Below are 16,190 nucleotides of genomic sequence, written 5' to 3' on the forward strand. Positions count from 1 at the left end.
GATTGACCCCATCCTCTGGGTGACCCTGGAACTCTTCTCCCACTGGACAAACTTTAGAGGCCCAAGACTGGGGGGAAGGTTTTCAGAAGCGAGAGGTCTGAGCCTAAGATAGCCCTCCTTTTTAGACTGAGCAAGCACAGAAAGGCCAGACTACCCTGGGAATGCCTTTTCGGGCCAGACCAATCAGCAAGCTGGCCCCAACTTGAGGCATTTCTGAAGACCCCAGACCCGATTTACTTCACCCATATAAACCCCTTGGGCTATTATTCTGGGAGTCATCTTGGCAACGCAAGTCCCACTGTGCTCCTTTGGTGGGCCAACCAAATAAAGCTTCTTCTTTCACTTTCACCCGTTTCTTGTCTCTATGGCCGCACTGAACAGACCTGGAACAGTATGGTTACAAGGGCTATAACACTGAAGATGAGAGGCTTAAAGGGGCTCTGCAGCAGAGCTAGCAGTGACAGGCCTAGAAGGGGCCCTGTGGAAGAGCTGGTGATGATGTCGAAAGATGCTGCTAGGAGAGCAGCAGCTGAGCAAGCTGTTACACTGGCTATAAACTGAGCCAGTTAGCAGTTGAAAGGCCGATGACTGAGAGGCCAAGGGCAGAGAGGCATGCACGGCCAAGAGGGGATGAGCACAGCTGAGAGAAGGGCCTGCCTGCTGGCATGGCTGAGAGAAGGGCCTGCCTGCTACCATGGCCAAGAAGGGCTTGAGACAGCTGTCTTTGTTGGAAGCTATCCTGCACCTAAGAAGGGAGAGATGTACTCTCCTCCTCAGGACAGCTTTCCAAACCTGAATTGTGTGCTTCCTAATCTTGATCCCGAGTTGTTTCTGTTACTCCCAAGTAGATCCTGATGCCAAGTTGTAGCCTGTTACTTCCCTAATAAACCACATAATTATGAGTATGGTCTATGAGTTCTGTGTGGCCATTGCAATAAATTATCAAATCTAGCACAGAAGTAGAGAGTGCTGTGGGGGGAATAACTGGTGTCAGAAACAGTAAAGAAGTTGGAGAGTGGAGGTATGTCATAGGAACCAGATTTGTGCTGATCCTGATTTTTATCCCTCAGGAATTTAGGCAATTCCTGATACTAGATTATACAACAAAATTACCTTTTCATTAGCAATGGTTATAATTTTTTTTTTAATCAATTACTATGTTACCTGAATATAGAAACCATCTCAAGAATAAATTTGACACATTCAACACTAATGACTGAAGACTAGACAAGTTGTGGAATGACATCAAGGACTTCATACATGAAGAAAGCAAGAGGTCATTAAAAAGACAGAAAAGAAAGAAAACACCAAAATGGATGTCAGAAGAGACTCTGAAACTTGCTCTTGAATGTTAAGTAGCTAAAGCAAAAGGAAGAAATGATGAAGTAAACGAGGTGAATAGAAGACTTCAAAGAACGCATTGAGAAGACAAAGCAAAGTATTGTAATGACATGTGAAAGAAGCTTTCTCAAGCTGAAAGAACTGAAGAAAAAATTCAAGCCTCGAGTTGCAATAGAGAAGGATTCTATGGGCAATATATTGACGATGCAGGAAGCATTGAAAGAAGATGGAAGGAATACACAGAGTCACTGTACCAAAAAGAATTGGTCGACATTCAAACATTTCAGGAGTAGCAGATGATCAAGAACTGATGGTACTGAAGGAAGAAGTCCAAGCTGTGCTGAAAGCACTGGAGAAAAACAAGGTTCCAGGAATTGACAAAATACCAACTGAGATGTTTCAACAAATTAACGCAGCGCTGGAAGTGCTTCCTTGTCTACACCAAGAAATTTGGAAGACAACTACTGGGCCAATTGACTGGAAGAGATACATATTTATACCTATTCTAAAGAAAGATGATCCAACCAAATGCAGAAGTTATCAAACAATACCATTGTTCACACCAAGTAAAATTTTGCTAAAGATTATATCATATATCGACAGGGAACTGCCGGAAAATTCAAGCCAGATTCAGAAGAAGATGTAGAACGAGGGATATCATTGCTGATGTCAGATGGATTTTGGCTGAAAGCAGAGAATACCAGAAAGATTTTACCTATTTTATTGACTATGCAAAGGCATTCGACTGTGTGGATCATAACAAATTATGGATAACATTGTGAAAAATGGGAATTCCAGAAGACTTAATTGTGCTCATGAGAAAGCTGTACATAGACCAAGAGGCAGTCGTTCGAACAGAACAAGAGGATACTTCATGGTTTAAAGTCAGAAATGGTGTGCATAGAGTTGTATCCTTTCATCATACTTATTCAATTTGTATACTGAGCAAATCATCTGAGAAGTTAAACTATATAAAGAAGATCAGGGCATCAGGATTGGAGAAAGACTCATTAACAACCTGTGTTATGTAGATAACACAACCTTGCTTGCTGAAAGTGAAGTGGACTTGAAGCACTTACTGATGAAGATCAAAGATCAGAGCCTTCCATATGGATTACATCTCAACATAAAGAAAACAAAAATCCTCACAACTAGACCAATAAGCAACATCATAATAAATGGAGAAAAGATTGAAGTTGTCAAGGATTTCATTTTACTTGGATCCACAATCAACACCAAAGGAAGTAGCAATCAAGAAATCAAACAATGCATTGCATTGGGCAAATCTACTGCAAAAGACCTCTTTGGAGTGTTAAAAAGCAAAGACGTCACTTTGAGGACTAAGGTGGGCCTGACCCAAGCCATGATGTTTTCAATTGCCTCATATGCATGCAAAAGCTGGGCAGTGAATAAGGAAGAGGGAAGAAGAATTGATGCCTTTGAATCATGGTGCTGGTGAACAATATGGACTATATCATAGACTACCAAAAGAAGGAACAAATCTGTCTTGGAAGTACAGCCAGAATGCTCCTTAGAAGTGACGATGGTGAGACTTTGCCTCACATACTTTGGACACTTTATCAGGAGGGCTGAGTCCCTGGAGAACGACATCATGCTTGGTAAAATGGAGCGTAAGTGAAAGAGAGGAAGACCCTCGATGAGATGGATTGACACAGTGGCTGCAACAATGGGCTCAAGCATAACAAGGATCATGAGGATGGCGCAGGACTGGGCAATGTTTCGTTTTTTTGTACATAGGATCACTATGAGTCAGAACTGACTCGACAGCACGTAACAACAAACAACGTGTTACCTCTTATTTTTGCAGTTACAGCTTAAACAAGATATTTTCATGACAGATCTTCTCAAATGTCTTGTTGTGGCCTAAATGTGCTAACTTTTCCACATTTCCATTATCTACAGTATCATAGATGCAAGAAAGCAGTTACAAATAACATTAACTGTGAAGCCCAGCACTAAAATGCTGATTTTTATTCCAATCATACTGGCATTAATCTAGGCAATTGTCAAAAAATCAAAAAGATGAGAACAAAATTGAATGGCAATCAGATATTCTAGATATTATAGTAACAGATCTGAGTAAATTATTTTGAAATTTGTTATAGCTGTATTACAAGTAAGCAGATAAATTTGAAAAAATTACTTCAATTGTGCATAAAAAGACAGGCCGAATTTTTCTATATGCATAGTTCCAGTTATATCCAAAACATAAAGTTTTCTTCTCCTCTGTGATTATTTTAAATAGTCTTGCAAGTGCTAAAGCTATAATTTGTGAATATGTAAAGCTTTCTAAAGACCATTTTAGCCACAGAAATCTGACTGACTAAATCATTTTGTAATATACAATTGGATTCTTTATACCTTAAGACTATATAAATGATGACTTTTTAAAAAGGGAGTTAGTAGAGCTGAGACATTAAGATACACAGGCTTTAATTATAAACACAATAAATATATCTTGACTCAAATGACTTAACTAATTAGTCAATCAGCACAAAAAAGCATTCAAACTAATTTTGTTTGAATTTACTGGAAATTTTTTTTTTAAGAATATTATTTAGCTAAACTAACTGGTCATTTCATGCAAAAGAGTCTAACTCTAATATGAATAATTAGAGCCTTAACCTCTCCGTTTTAGAGATGGAAAAAAAGAATTTTAATAATTTAATCTAATAGATTGACAATGAACAAATAATAAGTATTTATTAATTTATCTACAATAATATTTGTGAATTATTTCAAAGAATTTCTATCTTCAATTATCATCATTAAGGTGTAGCCAATCTGCAAAAATTCAACACTTTCATTTGATGCAGAATGTGATTTATTCTGTTTGAAATTATATCTACTCATGAATAAATTATAGGCAGTTTCACTAGAAGACCTTTAGAGAGACTGAATTTTGGCTTGATTATTTTAATAGTCTTGCCATATATTATAAATTATTTGTTACAATGCTTATGGAATTTGAGCTGTAAAAGTTGAGCTAAATTCATTCTGAGTCTGACAATGTTATTAAATCATATGAGACATTGCCAATACACTGCTGACGATGTCAAGGTCAGATAGGATTGTCTAGAAAATACTAGGTTAAATTACAAAAATATCTTGATGAATATTATTCATCATAACAAGTCTTCAAGAAAATATGCTTGAGCTTTATTAGATGCTAAAAGAGAACATGGTGATTCAAGTGCTGTCTACAAAAAGAGAAGAGCAGAATCATAATATTGTTCTGTTGTTGTTGTTATCAGTTGCTGTTGAGTTGATTGCAACTCATGGTGACAGAGTAGATCTGCTCCATGGGGTTTTCAAGTCTGTGACCTTTCACAAACAGATAGCCACTGTTCAGTTGTTGAGGGAAACCTAATATCAAGCAGATAAAAATAGAGACTCAAGACCAACTTCACTCTGTTATATCTTTCACTTACAGAACTTAAGAAATTTTAGGTATTCTCTACATTTTCACAGGTACAAATCCTGAGAGGCCAAAAAGATCTTAAAAACAAGTTGTTAGAAATGGCCCAAACCACCCCAACACTTTTGCACCACTGTATTAGATAAGACCTAGAAACATTACCTGACTCACCCTTTGGACTTTAGACACATATCTTAATTATGCAGCAGGACTGTTGACCGCTCTCCAGATAATTTTTAAGAATGGAGATGCCACTATCCAATTTTATGCTATTATTCTAGTTTGGTCAAAGACTGCTAGTTGTCTCCTTATGTCTTTTTCCTCTTCTTCCATAGTAATATAACTGTAGCTGAACATATGACTGCACAGTTGGAGACATTTCCCAGCCCCCACTACAGCTAAGTCTGATCATATGATTAAATTCATAAAAATACAATGTGAGCAAATTCCTTATCACTTACTTAAAATGAAATTGTTGAATTTCATTCCCTATCTTTCCCATCTCTATGGGTGAGTGATGACTCACCCTCACACACAGATAAGCACAATACTTTAGAGGGTGGAGGGATAAGGTGGAAGAAAGAGGTTTCTGTCACCTCCAGGAATAGGTCTGTTTTACCAGCCCTGACTGACAGGACTTTTAAGTAAAAAAAACAAAACAAAACAAAACAAAAAACCAAGTTCTATCGTATTTGAATAACTATATTTCGGGGATCTCATCGAATAAAGCAACTTTGTCTTTACTCTGTGGAACATAACTATCCTCATCCTGTATCAAGACTGTGAAATCCTGAATCTGAAAAAAAAAAAAAAAAAGAAAATGTTCTACATCCCACTTTGGTGAGTGGCATCTGGGGTCTTAAAAAGCATGCAAGCAGCGATCTAAGATACATCAATTGGTATCATCCCACTTGGAGCAAAGGAAAATGAGGAAAACCAAAGACACAATGAAAATATTAGCCCAAAGGACTAAAAGACCTCATGAACCAGAGACTCCACCAGCCTGAGACCTGAAGAATGAGATAGTGCCTGGCTACCATCAATGACTGCCCTGACAGGGAACACAACTGAGAGTCCTGGACAGAGCAGGAGAAAAATGTAGAACAGAACTCAAATTCATGTAAAAAGGCCAGACTTAATGGTCTGACAGAGACTGGAGGAACCCCCAAAACTATGGCCCCCAGAAGCACCTTTAACCCAGAACTGAAACCATTCCAAAAGCCCACTCTTCAGACAAAGATTAGACAGGAGTATAAAACAAAAAATAATACACGTAAGGAATGTGCTTCTTAGTTCAATCAGATTTAAAAGACCAAGTGGGCAGCTCCTGTCCAAAAGCAGGATGAGAAAGCAGGAAGGGACAGGAACTGGTCGAATGGACACACGGAACTAGGGGTGGGGGGGCAGGAGGGAGGGAGAAGGGGAGGGTGCTGTCACATTGTGGGGATTGAAACTAATGTCACAAAGCAATATGTGTATAAATTTTTGTATGAGAAATTAACTGAGGTGTAAACTTTCACCTAAAGCTCAATTTAAAAAAAAATGACTGTGAAATTCTTAAGGGAAAGAACAATGACTTACTTACCTAGCTCAGGGCCTGGCTCATAGTAAGCATTCAAACATGTATATTGAATAAGTGATCAAGAACTTTCTCCGAAGATTTACCAAAACTTTTTTTTTCTAGTCTAGCACAGTGTCACACAAAAAACACTTCATATATTTGAGAATAGTAATCATGTCACTCCTCTTCAGTCTAAATGCCAATTCTTCTAACCTTTCCTTGTAAGACTTACTTTTCAACCCTTTCATCATTATGTCACTGTCACTCTTCTCTGGGTTCTGTTCAGTTTCTCAGCATTTCTTTAAAATGTAATGACCAAATATATACACAGACAATTCAAGAAGTGTCTGACTGATGCAAATTATAATGGAAGGATTATTTACCAATCCCTACCTGTGATATTCAGGTATATTTAATTCAGTAGATTGGTGAGAATTGTAAGTTGTTTACCACAGAATTACAATATTTATGTATTTATATTTAATATATTTACCTCATCATCTATAAAAATGACTTACTCTTTCCCTAGATGTCTTAGTCATCTAGTGCTGCTATAACAGAAATACCACGAGTGGATGGCTTTAACAATGAGAAATTTACTGTCTCACAGTCTAGTAAACTACAAGTCCAAATTCAGGGCGTCAGCTCCCGGGGAAGGCTTTCTCTCTCTGTCAGCTCTGGAGGAAAGTCCTTGTTATCAGTCCTCCCTTGGTCTGACAGCATCTCAGCACAGGAAAGTCAGGTCCAAAGGACAAGCTCTGCTCCCAGCACTGCTTTCTTGGTGGTATGAGGTCCTCATCTCTCTCTGCTTGCTGGTCTCTTTTATATCTCAAAAGAGATTGGCTTAAGACACTATCTAATCTTGTGGATCTCATCAATATAACTGCCACTAATCCATCTTATTACATCATAGTGATAGGATTTACAACACCAGGGAAGTCTCGTCAGATGACAAACTGGTAAACAATCATACAATACTGGGAATCATGACCTAGCCAAGTTGACAGATATTTTGGGGAGATGCAATTCAATCCATGACACTAGGTATTTACTTGTCGCTGTGAATTTATTGTCTTTGTTATTAATATGTACCTTTTGATAGTTCTCCTTTTGAATTACATCATGTTTTGTGGGCTGTATCAATTTTATTATCTATAAATACAGTGATTGGATTTGATTCATTTGACCAGTTCATAGGTAAAAATATCAAATAAGAAGAAAGTGCACTGCAAATTACCACCTTAAATATTACCCAGGTTGATCCAGAGTCACTGATAACTATCTTTAATCTTGTTTTTTGGGGGGGTGTTACATTAATGTGTGAATCATTTAGGAATTGTATTCAACTCTATATAATAAAACTTACTTTAATCAAATGGGATTTATTTTTCCTACCTAATAGTAAGCCTGGGAAGGGAATAAGTCGAGATTGACATCACTCCACATTGCTGGACTCCTATTTTTTCTTTTCCTTTACCATCCTTGGTGTGGTTCTATCATTCTAATGGTTGTAAGATAGTTGCCATGCACATAACTCATTGAACCCATTGCTGACTCAAAGCAACCCTATAGGGCAGAGTAGAACTGCCCCATAGGGTTTCCAAGTAGTGGCTGTTGGATTCCAACCGCCAACCTTTTGATTAGCAACCAAGCTCTTAACCACTACACCACCAGGACACATAGACAAGGTCCAAAGACATGGACCAGTTTTGTCTACCCCTTTTAAACAGGAAAACAATAATTTTCCCATAAGCAACACCTAGTAGATGGCTGCTGACATTGCATTGGCCAGAATGGCATCAAATGACTACCTGTAGCTAAAAGGGAATTCTACGAGGCAAATATTTGAACTGGGCACATTGTTACTTGGTACAAATTTGCAGAATGTTAGTAAAGAAGAAGGGTAAGTTAGCTATGGGTGGACAATTTGCCATACCTGCAACGCCTTATACTGGTACAGCTCAGATTATAATTCCTAGATTATGGATGGGAATTTATCATTGGGCAGAAAAGAAACTAAAATCAGTAGTTATTTTTTCTTTTGCATTGACATAACTGTGTCTTCACTATCCATCTTAGTAGCTAGCACTGATCTAGGTTACAGCACACTGAATTTCTGATGATTTATTTTAACATTTATGTGAAACTGGAATTTCTGGTTTCGTTCCTTATAAAAAAAGACTTCAATATTTCCCCGTAACCAGCTCTTGGGAATATGAGGCTCGAGCTGCTATAGAACATTGAGAAATAGATAAAATCAATGATTTTAAACTGTTTGGGTCACCTTCCCTCCCCTCAGTAGGAAAGTTCTGAGAAGAAGATAGATGTGGATTTATTGAGTGTCTAATAAAACTTGTAAAACAAAACCCATTGCCCTTGAGTCGATTCCAACTTACACCTACCGTATAGGACAGAGTAGAACTGCCCCATAGGGTTTCCAAGGAGCAGCTGGTAGATTCAAACTGTTGACCTTTTTGTTAGCAGGAGTAGCTCTTAACCACTGCACCACCAGGGTAGGTTAGAATTGCCCCTTACCAAGCTTTTTCAGTATATGAAAGTTTTTAGGGATATATTCTTTGTATTTGTTTTTTGCAGATAGTTTACATAACCACATAGTTTTTCTTCAAGAGAGAACAATATGCTTTAATTGTGGATATCTTCTATCTTTTGTTGTGGCTATTTAATCTACTCCTATATCTAGTGGATCACAAGAGCAATCTCTATATCTGCTGCACATTTTTCATTTAGAAGCCCTTTGACAATTTAATAACCCATAAGAAGTATCAGAACATTCTTGCCATATGGCAGGTATAGTGGCAAAATGCCCTTGCTTTGAGATTAGACATGCCTGGGCCTGAATTCTCTGTTTCCTATTACTGGGTGACCTTCATCAAGTCATTTAAACTCTCAGACCTTATTTCCTTACCTGGAAATTGAGTTTATAATATCTCCTTGAAAGATAGGGATTACAATGATCTCTGTCCATTATTTTCAAATTTCACATTCTTTATCAAAATAATTTACCAGAACTAGGTTTTCATAGCAATTATCCTAACTGTGACAAAACTTTACAGCAAGGAACTTTGTAAAATACGTCTTTGGCATGCTTTGCACCTCTGAAAGTCAACAACATTTTGGAATGGTACGCAAAAGCTATTATTATTTTCCACTCTGCTAGTCTCTAGAATTATAGATCTGTAGGTAAAAAGTGGCTTTTGTCATTTTTTGAAATTTGTATTGAGTGTTTTGCTAAAAATAATGCACTAAATGTTGAAACATTGACAGCTGATGAGATACAAGCCTGGCACCTACTCACTGTAATTCCATTCTAATCTCTTTGCGTCAGCCATGTGTTCCTGTCTTCCACTTTACCCCTTTGTTTATCACGTATTTCAGGTCTTTACTGCCCACACTTTTATTATATAAACTTACGCACTTTGAGTGTTTTACCAAAGTATAGCTATTAAGAGAAGCTATTATTTAAAAATTCTATAAAGTTTTGATTGTAGGGATAACACAATTCAGTTGCATTACCTGGTGGGTATTTTTAAAAATTTTTAATTAATATTGTAACACTAAAATTTTGACATTATTATAAAAAAAAAAAACCTGTGAAATAATTTTCTTCAGTTGGTGTAGATTACAAACATTTCTGTGCCCATTTACTTATTTTAGTGTAGTACAGAAACTTATCCTAGGATGCACTTTAATTTGCTTTTTTTTAAAATGAAAAACACGTTTTAACAACTTATTGCATTATTTTTCTTTTAATTCATGTGTAATAATGGAGTAGCAGAGAGGAAAACTTATGATCTTACTAGGGAGAAACACAAGGGCTAATTCAAAATCTATTGGTAGGCTAAACGGGGAGGCTGCATCCTGAATATTTCTAGCCGTATGAGGAAGCCATAATGAGTCACAGACATGGGGAAATGCAGCTGTCTTTGGAAAAGGAATCACTGACATACTCCCATGATATGATCTCAGGTTTATGTCTGTGCTGGCCAAAGTAAGAAGTGGGAGAGGAAAATTTTCCCCTAAGTCTGTCTCCTTTGTAGTTCCCAACTACCAGATCCCAACAAAGTTTCACTAGTGAAAGAACAAGAAATTTATATTCCTGGTAACTATTGATACATGTTGTAGGGGAAGGGGAAGTAGGGTGTAACTTGTTCCCTCATATACTGCAGGAAAGAAAGTCATTTCCAAGTATGGTTTCAGCAGAGGTTTTCATTCCAGAGGCTTGTAAAAGCCTCCTTTGTTACCCACAGTGAAGATCAGTCAAATAAGTGTATACAACAAATATTCTTTGAGTACCACTGCTGTGGGCTAATTACTTCAGATACAGCTATAATTAGATCAGATTCAGTCTGTACCTTCATGGAGCTTACATTCCAGTATCTCTGAAATATCCATTAATACCTTGAAGAAGGAAGAGGGAAGACAATTTTCTTTTAAAATTTTGTATAATATGAAAAAGAGACTGAAGGAGTAAGGGTGAATGCAGAGTGACTGCTAATGGGTACAGGGTTTCTTTCTGATGTGATGAAAATGTTCTGAAATTAGTGGTGATGGTTGTATATTTCTGCAGGAAAAAAACACTTTAAAAGGGTGAATTTTATGGTATGTGAATTATATCTCAATAAAGCTGTCATTTACAAAAAACAAAAACAAAAAACTAAGAGGATCCCCTATCTTTACCTTCTTTTCATGGATGTTGTCATTAGGTGCCATCAAGTCAGTTCCGACTCATAGCGACCCTATGTACAACATAATGAAACACTGCCCGGTCCTGCGCCATCCTCATAAACGTTGTTATGCTTGAGCCCATAGTTGCAGTCGCTATGTCAATCCATCTCATTGAGGGTTTTTCTCTTCTCTGCTGACATTCTACCTTACCAAGCATGACGTCCTTCTCCAGGGATGGATCCCTCCTGATAACATGTCCAAAGTATGTGAGACAAAGTCTCACCATCCTTGCTTCTAAGGAGCATTCTGGTTGTACTTCTTCTAAGACAAATGTGTTCATTCTTTTGGCAGTCCACGATATATTTGATATTCTTGGCCAACACCCCACAATTCAAAGGCATCAATTCTTTTTCTTCGGTCTTCCGTACTGATCGTCCAGCTTTCTCATGCATAAGAGATGATTGAAAACACCATGACTTGAGTCAGACACACCTTAGTCTTCAAGGTGACATCTTCGCTTTACAACACTTTAAAGAGGTCTTTCGCAGCAGATTTGCTCAATGCAATGCGTCTTTTTGATTTCTTGACTGCTGCTTGCATGGGTGTTGATTGTGGATCCAAGTAAAATGAAATCCTTGACAACTTCAATCTTTTCTCCACTCTCATGAGTTGCTTATTGGTCCAGTTGTGAGGAATTTTGTTTTCTTTATGTTGAGATGTAATCCATACTGAAGGCTGTGGCCTTTGATCTTCATCACTAAGTGCTTCATGTCCCCTTCATTTTCAGCAAGCAAGGTTGTGTCATCTGCATAATGCAGGTTGTTAGTGAGTCTTCCTCCCATCCTGATGACCTGTTCTTCTTCACAAAGTCCAGCTTCTCAGATTATTTGCTCAGCATATGGATTAATAAGTATGGTGAATGAATACAACCCTGATTCACAACTTTCCCAAGTTTAAACCACACAGTACCCCCTTGTTCTTTTCAAATGACTGCCTCTTGCTCCATCTACAGGTACCTCATGAGCACAATTAAGTGTTCTGGAATTCCCATTCTTCTCAATGTTATCCATAATTTGTTATGATCCACACAGTCGAATGCCTTTGCATAGTCAATAAAACACAGGTAAACATCTTTCTGGAATTCTGTGCTTTCAGCCAGATCCATCTGACATCAGCTATGAGATCCCTGGTTTCTTGTCCACTTCTGAATCTGGCTTGAATTTCTGGCAGTTTCCTGTTGATGTATTGCTGCAGCCAATTTTGAATGATCTTCAGCAAACATTTACTTGCATGTGACGTCAATGATATTGTTTGTTAATTTCCGCATTCTTTTGGATCACCTTTCTTGGGAATAGGCATAAATATGGATCTCTTCCAGTTGGTTGGCCAGGTAGCTGTCTTCCAAATTTCTTGGTATAGATGAGTGAGCACTTCCAGCACTGTGTCCGTTTGTTGAAACATCTCTGTTGGTATTATGTCAATTCCTGAAACCTTGTTTTTCACCAATGCTCGCAGTGCAGCTTAGACCTCTTCCTTCAGTATCATCGGTTTCTGATTATATGCTACCTCCTGAAATGGTTGAATGTCAGCCAATTCTTTTTAGTATAGTGACTCTGTGTATTCCTTCCATCTTCTTTTGATGCTTCCTGCGTCATTTAATATATTCCCCATAGAATCCTTCACTATTGTAACTCGAGGCTTAAATTTTTTCTTCAGTTCTTTCAGCTTGAGAAATGCCGAGTGTGTTCTTAACTTTTGGTTTTCCTGTCTCCAGGTCTTTGCACATGTCATTATAATATTTTACTTTGTCTTCTTGAGCCACCCTCTGAAATCTTCTGTTCAGCTCTTTTACTTCATCATTTCTTCCTTTCGATTTAGCTACTTAGCATTCAAGAGCAAGTTTCAGAGTCTCTGCTGACATACATTCTTTGTCTTTTCTTTTTTTCCTGTCTTTTTAATAACCTCTTACTTTCTTCATGTATGATGTCATTGATGTCATTCCACAACTCATCTGGTCTTCAGTCACTGGTGTCCAATGTGTCAAATCTATTCTTGAGATGGTCTCTAAATTCAGGTGGGGGAGGTGGGGCCAGTATGTTGGGGTAGTCAGATGCTTCTGGTGGACCCTCTTACAACAAAGACCTGAGAAAACAAGTGAATCGATTATATATGACAATCTAGTAGCCCTGAACATCAAAGGCAAAGTTGAGGAATTAGAATGAGTGGCAGGGGGAGGGAGCGATGGTTCAGAAGCAGTGAGGAGTTGCCAGACCTAACCCGGCAAGAGACTCAGCCCTTAGTCCAGATCAGCTCATGGTACTCAGTGAGGCAGGTAAGCAGCGGCACTCGGGAGGTGTTTTCCACATCAGGAGAGACTCAGTGGCAGAGAGACTACTAGGCCATCCAGATTCAGTGAGAAGCAGTCCTCGATCAGTGAAAGATAAGTACTTGCGTCTGGCCTACTGCATGCATCAAAAACACCCCCCTTAGGGAAAAACTCTCTCCCATTTACCTCCCCACCTCCCTGCACTTCACTGGGTCCAGGACTGGCTTCAGCAATTGCCGAGTCCCCTGGGCCAGAAGTAGGATCCGTCATGTACCCTGAGCCATTCTCCTGGCCTTGGAGAGTGAACAACCTAACAAACAGGGGAAAAAATAATCTGCTGGCTCTGCTAAGTAAGGAACTGAGGGTAGGCACAGCTCCTTTGCTTAGGCACAGCTATAAGGGATCCATGGACTTTGAGTGCCTTTCCCCCTGCGTAGACTTCTGTGGGCCCATTTCAACAGCATAGGGCCTCATTACCACAGTACAACAAGTATACACCTAAAGTCTAACTTCAACTGTTTCAGCTGTAAAGTGGCAGGTTCATGACATTTGACACTGCTCTGCCCAATAAGCAGGGTCTTCACCTACCCACATCAGGGGCCTGACGAGTGGTAGCTCCACCCACGCCACCTAGTCACCTGCTACAGAGGCTCAAGAATAAGAGGTGCCCCCCAGCCCCCCAGATCTTACAGCCAACAGCATTGGGTGCTCATTGTCCGGCTGCAAAACCCGCTCATCTACCCAGTCTAGGGAACAGGGACATGCTTTCCTCCTGGACATCGGGTGTTGTCCATCAGCCCCCTGACTTGCTCAGGCTGTGTCTCCCTGCTGCAGCCAGATGCCTGTGCCTAGACCTATTACCCATGCCAGTCTAGAACTGTAGGTGAGATCCTGTACCACACACTTGGTGGCTGATTACCTGGACACCTGAGCAGAATCGATACAGGAGAAGTGGGTGGAATGCTGGGCTCACATAGTTACTGGCAGGTCTGGCCACCTGGTGGCAGGACATTGGAGCTTCTGAGGTGCTAGAGATTGGGCTAGCTGACACGAGCAGCCTATTTGGGCATATCAAAACAAAACAAAACAAGAAGCTAGGACACAGTAAGCAAACATAAAATAAATAAATATAAGAACTTACTGATGGCTTGGATATGACAGTCAATATCAAATCACATAAAAAGGCAGATCATGATGGCTTCAGCAAGCTACCAAAATAAAGAATCTAGAAATTTTCTGGAGGAAGAAAATTTCTTGGAATTACCAGAGGCGTAATACAAAAAATTAATATATAGAACTCTTCAAGAGATCAGGAAGGAAATTATTCAAAATGCATAACATGCAATAGAGGAAATCAAGACGATTAAAGAGGAGCATAATGACAAATTTAACAGGTTGCAAGTATCTATAGAGGGACAGCAATCAGAAATCCAGAAGATTAACAATAAAATTTCAGAATTAGACAACTCAATAGAAAGTCATAGGAGCAGAATTCAGACAATAGAAGACAGAACTAGTGAGACTAAAGATAAAGCACTTGACACGTAATTATTTGAGGAAAAATCACATAAAAGGATTTAAAAAAATGAAGAAACCCTAAGAATTATGTGGTATTCTATCAAGAGGAATGACCTACGAGTGACTGGAGTGGCAGAATGGGGGGGATAACAGAAAATACAGAGAGAATTGTTGAAGATTTGTTGGCACAAAACTTCCCTGATATTGTGAAAGATGACAAGTATCTATCCAAGATGCTGATCGAACCCCACATAAGGTAGATCCCAAAAGAAAGTCACCAAGATATATTACAATCAAACTTGCCAAAACCAAAGATAAAGACAGAATTTTAAGAGCAGCTAGGGATAAATGAAAAGTTATCTACAAACGAGAGTCAATAAGAATAAGCTCAGACTACTCACCAGAAAACATGCAGGCAAGAAGGCAATGGGATGACATATAAAAAGCCTTGAAGGAAAAAAATTGCCAGCCAAGAATTATATATCCAGTAAAACTCTCTCTCAAATATGATGGCAAAATTAGGGCATTTCCAGATAAACAGAAGTTTGGGGAATTTGCAAAAACCAAACCAAAATTACAAGAAATGCTAGAGGGAATCCTCCAGTTAGAAAACCAAGAACATGAAATAACAACCCAAGACTAGAACACAGGAAAGAGCAACTAGATATCAACCCATATAGGAAAGTCACAAAAATAAATCACAGCTAAAACACAGAAAGTAAGGAATAAGATGTCAACATGTAAAAGATGATAACTTAAAAAAAAAAAGAGGGACTGAAAAAGGTAGACATAGATTTTTCACATCGAGAGGAAGTCAAGGCGATATAAAGAAATAAAAGACTGCTTTAAACTTAGAAAAGTAGGGGTAAATATTAAGGAAACCACAAAGGAAATTAACAATCCTAAAATCAAAAGAAAAAACAAGAAAAACATAAAGACTTAGCAAATACAAAATCAACAACAATGAAAAAGATGAAAAGAATATACATTAAAAAAAATGACTTAGCACAGAAAATTAAGTGGAACAAAGAAACTGTGAACAACACACAAAAAAAGACAACAAAATGGCAGCGTTAAATTCATATCTATCAATAATTATGCTCAGTGTAAATTGACTAGCTGCACCAATAAAGAGACAGAAAGCGGCAGATTGGATAAAAAAACAGGACCCATCTATATGCTGCCTACAAGAGACACACCTTAGACTTAAAGACACAAACTAAAACTCAGGAAGGAAAAAAATATATCAAGCAAACAACACTCAAAAAAGAGCAGGAGTGGCAATATTAATCTCTGACAAAATAGACTTTAAAGTAAAA

The sequence above is a fragment of the Trichechus manatus genome, unplaced genomic scaffold, assembly GCF_000243295.1.
Source record: "Trichechus manatus latirostris isolate Lorelei unplaced genomic scaffold, TriManLat1.0 scaffold00125, whole genome shotgun sequence".
Lineage (NCBI taxonomy): Eukaryota > Metazoa > Chordata > Mammalia > Sirenia > Trichechidae > Trichechus > Trichechus manatus.